Genomic DNA, 5,968 nt, shown 5'->3' on the forward strand with positions numbered 1-5,968 from the left:
TTTATCAGGACCGGGGTACATAAATTATCAGGTCTGTGATGTGTGAGTTATCAGGGTGTTTGTGTGTAAGTTATCAGGTCCGTGGTGCATTAATGACCATGTTATTCACACAACATTATTGGGGGATGTTTCAAAAAAAATCAGGCCAAAAGAATCACGTTAGTGGGGGAATCATTGACCTGACCACTAATTTTTAATGTTCAAACTCGTATTAACCAAGAACAAGTATCATGTAAACTTGTTTAAAAAACAGCAAGTCTGAAGCGGGGCTAGTGGTTTGTGTCGTAGGAATTACTACTTGAGGTACATGGTTCGATTCTTATCCAGCACAGGAAGCCATCAATTTTTTTTGAAACGTGGGCAAGGATGCGATCTGCAAATGTTCCTCTTAATTTAGGAACATGGGCCGATGGGATGTGATCATGTGAGGAAAAAAAGTAGAGGGAACAGGCATGCGTTGGGAAAAAAGTAAAAGAGAACGGGCCAGCGTCGGGAGAGACGTGGGTTGTGCGGGCGATCCGGACGGGGTCCTCGGGGTCATGCGATCCACAACGAGCAACAATCAGGTTGTAGGGATCTGTTGCTAACTTTCAGTCGAGCTTTAGGAATTGACGCAAGTACTACACCACACAACAATTTGTCACAACAAGCAGCTTAGTCCATGTGGTTCATGTCCCTCGTCACAATTCTTGAGTCTGGAGTTTGATTCCAGCTCCCAGCAAAAAATTGGGAATTAGCACAACTTTCATTTTGATGCTACAAGGTTTAAAAGATTAAGTTCTTATGTTTTTTAACTTGGAGCGCTAAAATGTTGTAGCTCGTTGGTCAAAGGGAGCGTGCGGAGGCTGTGCGTCCTGGGTTCGATTCCCATCAGGCGTGGATCGTGCGTGCCTGACGCAAACCACCAGTCGACTGGTCGTTAGATTTCCCGTTATTTTAATTTCCAAGAAGTCTCTTAACATGTGTCTTACTCAATGTAGGTGGTCACCACCAATAACTAATATCACGTTGGTGCTTTTTGGTTTGGATTGGGCATCATTCATGATGTTATGCCATTGTTTGCCTAGATAGTTGGCATGCTGTCAAATTAGGACTATTTATTGTTTTCCCTTATTGTCTTCCAATTGACAGATTTGTTGCATTAGTACACGAAACATCGAAAAGCATCGTGATTCTGTGAAAAAAGGGTATGTTTTCTTCATACTGTATTTATATATATATTTCCTTTTTATGTTGTTTGCTGAATTTTCGTACTTTGGCTTCTCTTGCAACACCACTGCCACAGTTCCATAATCAGATACATATAAACAAAGATCTTTAGGAGATTGTGCTGTCTACTTTAACAAGTCTATTACTCTTAAATATATGCAGTTTCTTTACTGAATATAAGATGGTGTACAAGCTCTAGCGGTAGTTGCCCACCGAGTAAGTTAATACAAAAGAGAACAAATGCATTATTTGTTCTGACGAACTTGGGTTCAAACAACATAAATGGACGTTTACCACTGGCCAAGATCCAACAAGTTGTATATTTCCATTTTTCCTATGAGTTACTTCCTGTCATTAAGCATGTCTTAGCAGCTCAACTTTTGCTCCACCTCATGTCTTTATGCATACCAATATGTTTCTATAGGGAAAATTAAATTCTAAGAATGTTTAAAGTTCTTTATGAATGCTAGGCGGTCTGACTCTAAATCAGCAGTTGCACCAGCTACTTGTCACTGTTTAGCATCTGGCCTGTATCTGCAGGTGATACCTTGGACAGTTTCTTCCAACTCCTTTGTTAGTAATTTATCCAATAATTTCATGCTTGGAAATGGGAAATTTCAAGGCCAACGACACTCTGTCAGTCAGATGGCTGACAAGATTTTGCCTCTATGACATAATTAGAGTTTTGTGCAAATGTGGAACCACAAGTCTTGGCTGCAGTGGCGGAGCTACGGCTGGGCAAAACCAGGCCATGGCCCGCCCAGCTCAACTAAAGTTTAGTGAAGACTGGTGCTTAATTTGAGCCCTAAGAGCAAAACTTTAGATGTATACTGTATTATTTATCTTAGCTGGCCCGCCCAAACATGTGGATGTAGCTCCGCCACTGCTTGGCTGCACCTGCACATGGGGTGCAATCCAGTTTTGAAGGTTGGAAACTGGCAGTTCCCAAAGTTGTGTGTAAAATAATATACCAAATTAATGGTGTAGCACTCCAGGTTTTGTAAAATGTAGTACGAATCTACTGTTAATTCTGCTTGAGACTACATGTACCATATTCTTACATAAAAATTAATAATATTCAGTGTACAGGCTAGCAGTTGCCTAAATCTCATCACTCACTTTCATTTGGAATTGAGAGTAAAAAAGAGCATGGAATTGTAATGGTACTCATGGTTGTGTGCTCTCATCTAACACACTGAGCATGTTTTTTTGTGTGCTCAATTCTAACATTATTGCAACACACGATTTTGCTAGACTGTTTCTTTTCGATTACCTTGTCAAATCTATGCACAATAGTGCAAATAAAGCAAATGGAATTTCTTACTAACGCCGTGAAAAAATTTCCTACTTGACCTGAAAATACGCAGCATTTGCACAACCGTCGCTTGCACGCTGCCAGTCGTGTATAGCTCTATCAGCCCAGCGGCACATGCATGTTGCGACCGCCGTCGGATCGATGTGCATTATGTTGAGCGTGTAAGGTCTCCAGCGGGGAATTGGTGGTGGTGCTTGATTTGGTCAGCTCGCTCTAACTTGTACTCCCTCCGGTTCAAATTACTCGTCGCAGAAATGGATGTAACTAAAATACATCTAGATACATCAATACCCGCGACAAGTAATTCGGAACGGAGGGAGTAGTACGATCATACTTGCCACTTTAACCCCGTGTTACTCATCCCGTCCATGACCATGAGGACACACACAAGTCGAGGTCAACGCATGTGCTTTTCTTCGTGACTACTCCTTCCTAGTGGAGTAGGGGAAATACCCTTTGGCTCTCGCATGTATATACACCCTATATGGATTTTTTTTAAACAATTAAACAAAAAGTCAAAATAGTTCAAAAGTATTTTTAGATTAAATTTGACTTACTTGCGCACTAGTATATAAGTTTTCATCAAAAAGGAACCAACATTGACTTCACAGTAAAAAAGACAAAATTTATTTGCTATTATAGGTCACTATTCACGCTATTTTGACCGAAAATTTGTCTTTTTTAAAAAGAAGTCAAAGAGGAATTTTCTTTTTGTGAAACTTTTCTCACTAGTACAATGAAAGATCAAGTTTATTTTAAAAATATTTTCAAATTTTTTTGACTTTTTATTGAATTGCTATTTTTTTTCCATATAGGGTATATATGTACCCAAGAACCAAACGTTCCCCTCCAGTGGAGTAGTATATATGTACTGTATGTAAGCAGGACGTGGAACAAGGAGGGCCAAAAAGAAGAGAAATGCATGCGGATATGGCTGCCCAGCCTAGTACAAGCGTGCTATATATATGCGGATATGCAAGACCAACTACAAGCCGGACGATCGGTGCTTCTTCTGCGACGACGGACAGGAGACGCTGCATGGCGTGCGATGGCTCGTGCTCCGCTCCGACAACTACTTCGTGCCGGGCCTCTTCTTCCTCCCGCGGTACGAGGAAGAGCTGGTCCGGCTGTTCCCGCGCCGCGACACCGTGTTCCACCACCTCGGGCGGTACCTGTTCCACCCGAGCAACACAGTGTGGGGCATGGCGACGCGGTACTACAGCTCGTACCTCGCCCCAGCGGAGGAGCGCGCGGGTGGGCGTCCAGGTACGCGAGTTCAAGTATGCGCGCATCTCCGCCGACCAACGCTACAACCAGATCATCTCGTGCGAGAGCCTCCTGCCCGCCGTCGACAACGTTACTCTCCCGAGCTCTGACTCTGACCAGCACCAGGAGCAGGAGCAGACGGAACGCAAGGCCGTGCTTGTCGTCTCGCTCAACGGGGACTAGTACGATAAGATCAGCAGTCTGTACTGTACTACGAGCACGGCGCGGCTGTGACTGTGAGCGTGTTCCAGCCGACGCACCTGGGCACGCAGCACTCGGAGAAGCGGCAGCACAACCAGAAGGCGTTGGCTGAGATAGTGTTGCTCAGCTTTTCGGACGTGGTCGTCACGTCCGCCCAATCCACGTTCGGCTACGTCAGCCAGGGGCTGGCCGGGCTGAGGCCCTGGGTGCTCATGCTCCCCGTCGACGGGAAGGTCCCCGATCCGCCGTGTCGTCTCGCCTCCACCATCGAGCCCTGCTTCATGAAGCCGCCGCACTATGACTGCCGGACCAGGGGAGACAGCGACAACGGCAAGCTAGTCCCCTACATCCGGCAGTGCGAGGATGTATCGTATGGCGTTCAGTTGGTGGAGTAACTCAGCTCAGCTGGCCTTCCCTCAATTTGGCAATCATCGTAGTTACCTATCTGATTTGCCTAGTTGGTCCACCGATGGGTCGTATAAGATTTTTCTCTATGTTTGTTTTGTAGTTTGGCTATTTCTCCGGTAAAAATAATGAAGCGACTAGTTTTCAATTAGTTACCGACTACTCTCTCCGTTTCATAATACAAAAGCTTTTTAACACTACACTCAGTTCCATAATATAAAAGCATTTTTGACACTAGTGTAGTGTAAAAAACGCTCTTATATTATGGAACGAAGGGAGTAGTTCTCAATTAGTTGCAACTCTCACCGAGTAAGAATCACGACGCAAATCTAATGGGTTTCATCAGTTTTAAATAATTATAACTAAAAAAAGAAAGTTGCATCCACTGCAACTTACATTGTGTGTTAGAATAAATTCGAGGCATTCCTCGATCATCCGAGGATCAAGCAATCACACGAGCATGACACCGAGATTTGTTAACGAGATTCACCGATATGGCTACATCTCCGGGGCCTGACTACGAGCGCTCCTTCCCGTGACACCGTCACAATACCGCACTCCGGCCACCCGGGCGCCGGCACACGCCGCCGGCTCCCCCTTGCGCGCCTGTGCTATTATGTTGGCATAAGTTACATCGTGTGTCTACCCCCACTATATATGAGAGTTCTAGGATACAAGTGTCCTATTAGGACACGACTCCACATCCTATGTAAACACAATACAACTCCTAGTCCAACTGTAACCTACCTTGTACACAATATTCGACACAACTCTAACAAACTCCACCTTGGCGAATATTCTCCACCATCTTGAATTCGTCAATGCGTCAAACTTTCATGTACATTGGACTTGAGCTTATCCCATGAAAACCGCTGCTACTCCAAAGACTCCATATGACTCCACCTGCAACTTGTAGTCCCTTCTTTTCTTAACCACAGTCTACACTCGAGCAAAATTAAGTTTGTTGTTACTCTAGTTTGTGCTCCCAACTTCTAGAGTATCAGTCCAACGCCATCACACACTGATCACTCACCTGCGTGAAAGTGAACAACTCACATATTGAGTGTCACACGTAAGAGTTACCTGAACTCAACATCATCGCTCCTTTCTTGACCGCCTGTCTGAAACTTGAAAGAATTTCACCGTTGCTTGTAGTCATCCCGAGTCAAATTCGCAGCTGTCTCACCACATGTATGACCACTAGAGCCCTGGCCGGTCTCCATGCCCCGTGCATACCGCACACCTCGCCGCTATTACCACGTCGAGCCTCCACTGTCCCGGTCGAGTCTCAAGGGTCGCGAAACCACACCACTCAACCCCCACTGCAGAGTACCACCGATCATCACCGACCGATGACGAGTTTCACGTTTCCATCAGACCACTGGGCTCGAGTCCGAACTGCATGTCACTCGCTTTTTTCCCGCTAAATAGGTTTCGACTCTCTGTCGACTTACGCCGTAGCCCCTCAATCAGCACCGAGTGAAGTCTTTGAGACTCCAGCTCCACCTTCAACATGACTCCATGATAGATGATCAATCCACCCTCGAATAACCTAGCTCATGATACCACTTG

General features: G+C 45.1%; 1 pseudogene; it reads left to right on the top strand.

The window, feature by feature from the left end:
• The first annotated feature begins 2,112 nt into the window (after positions 1-2,112).
• LOC119358081 lies at positions 2,113-4,386 on the top strand (annotated as a pseudogene).
• Positions 4,387-5,968: the final 1,582 nt, after the last annotated feature.

Source organism: Triticum dicoccoides, chromosome 2A (genome assembly GCF_002162155.2).
Source record: "Triticum dicoccoides isolate Atlit2015 ecotype Zavitan chromosome 2A, WEW_v2.0, whole genome shotgun sequence".
In the NCBI taxonomy this organism is placed as follows: domain Eukaryota; kingdom Viridiplantae; phylum Streptophyta; class Magnoliopsida; order Poales; family Poaceae; genus Triticum; species Triticum dicoccoides.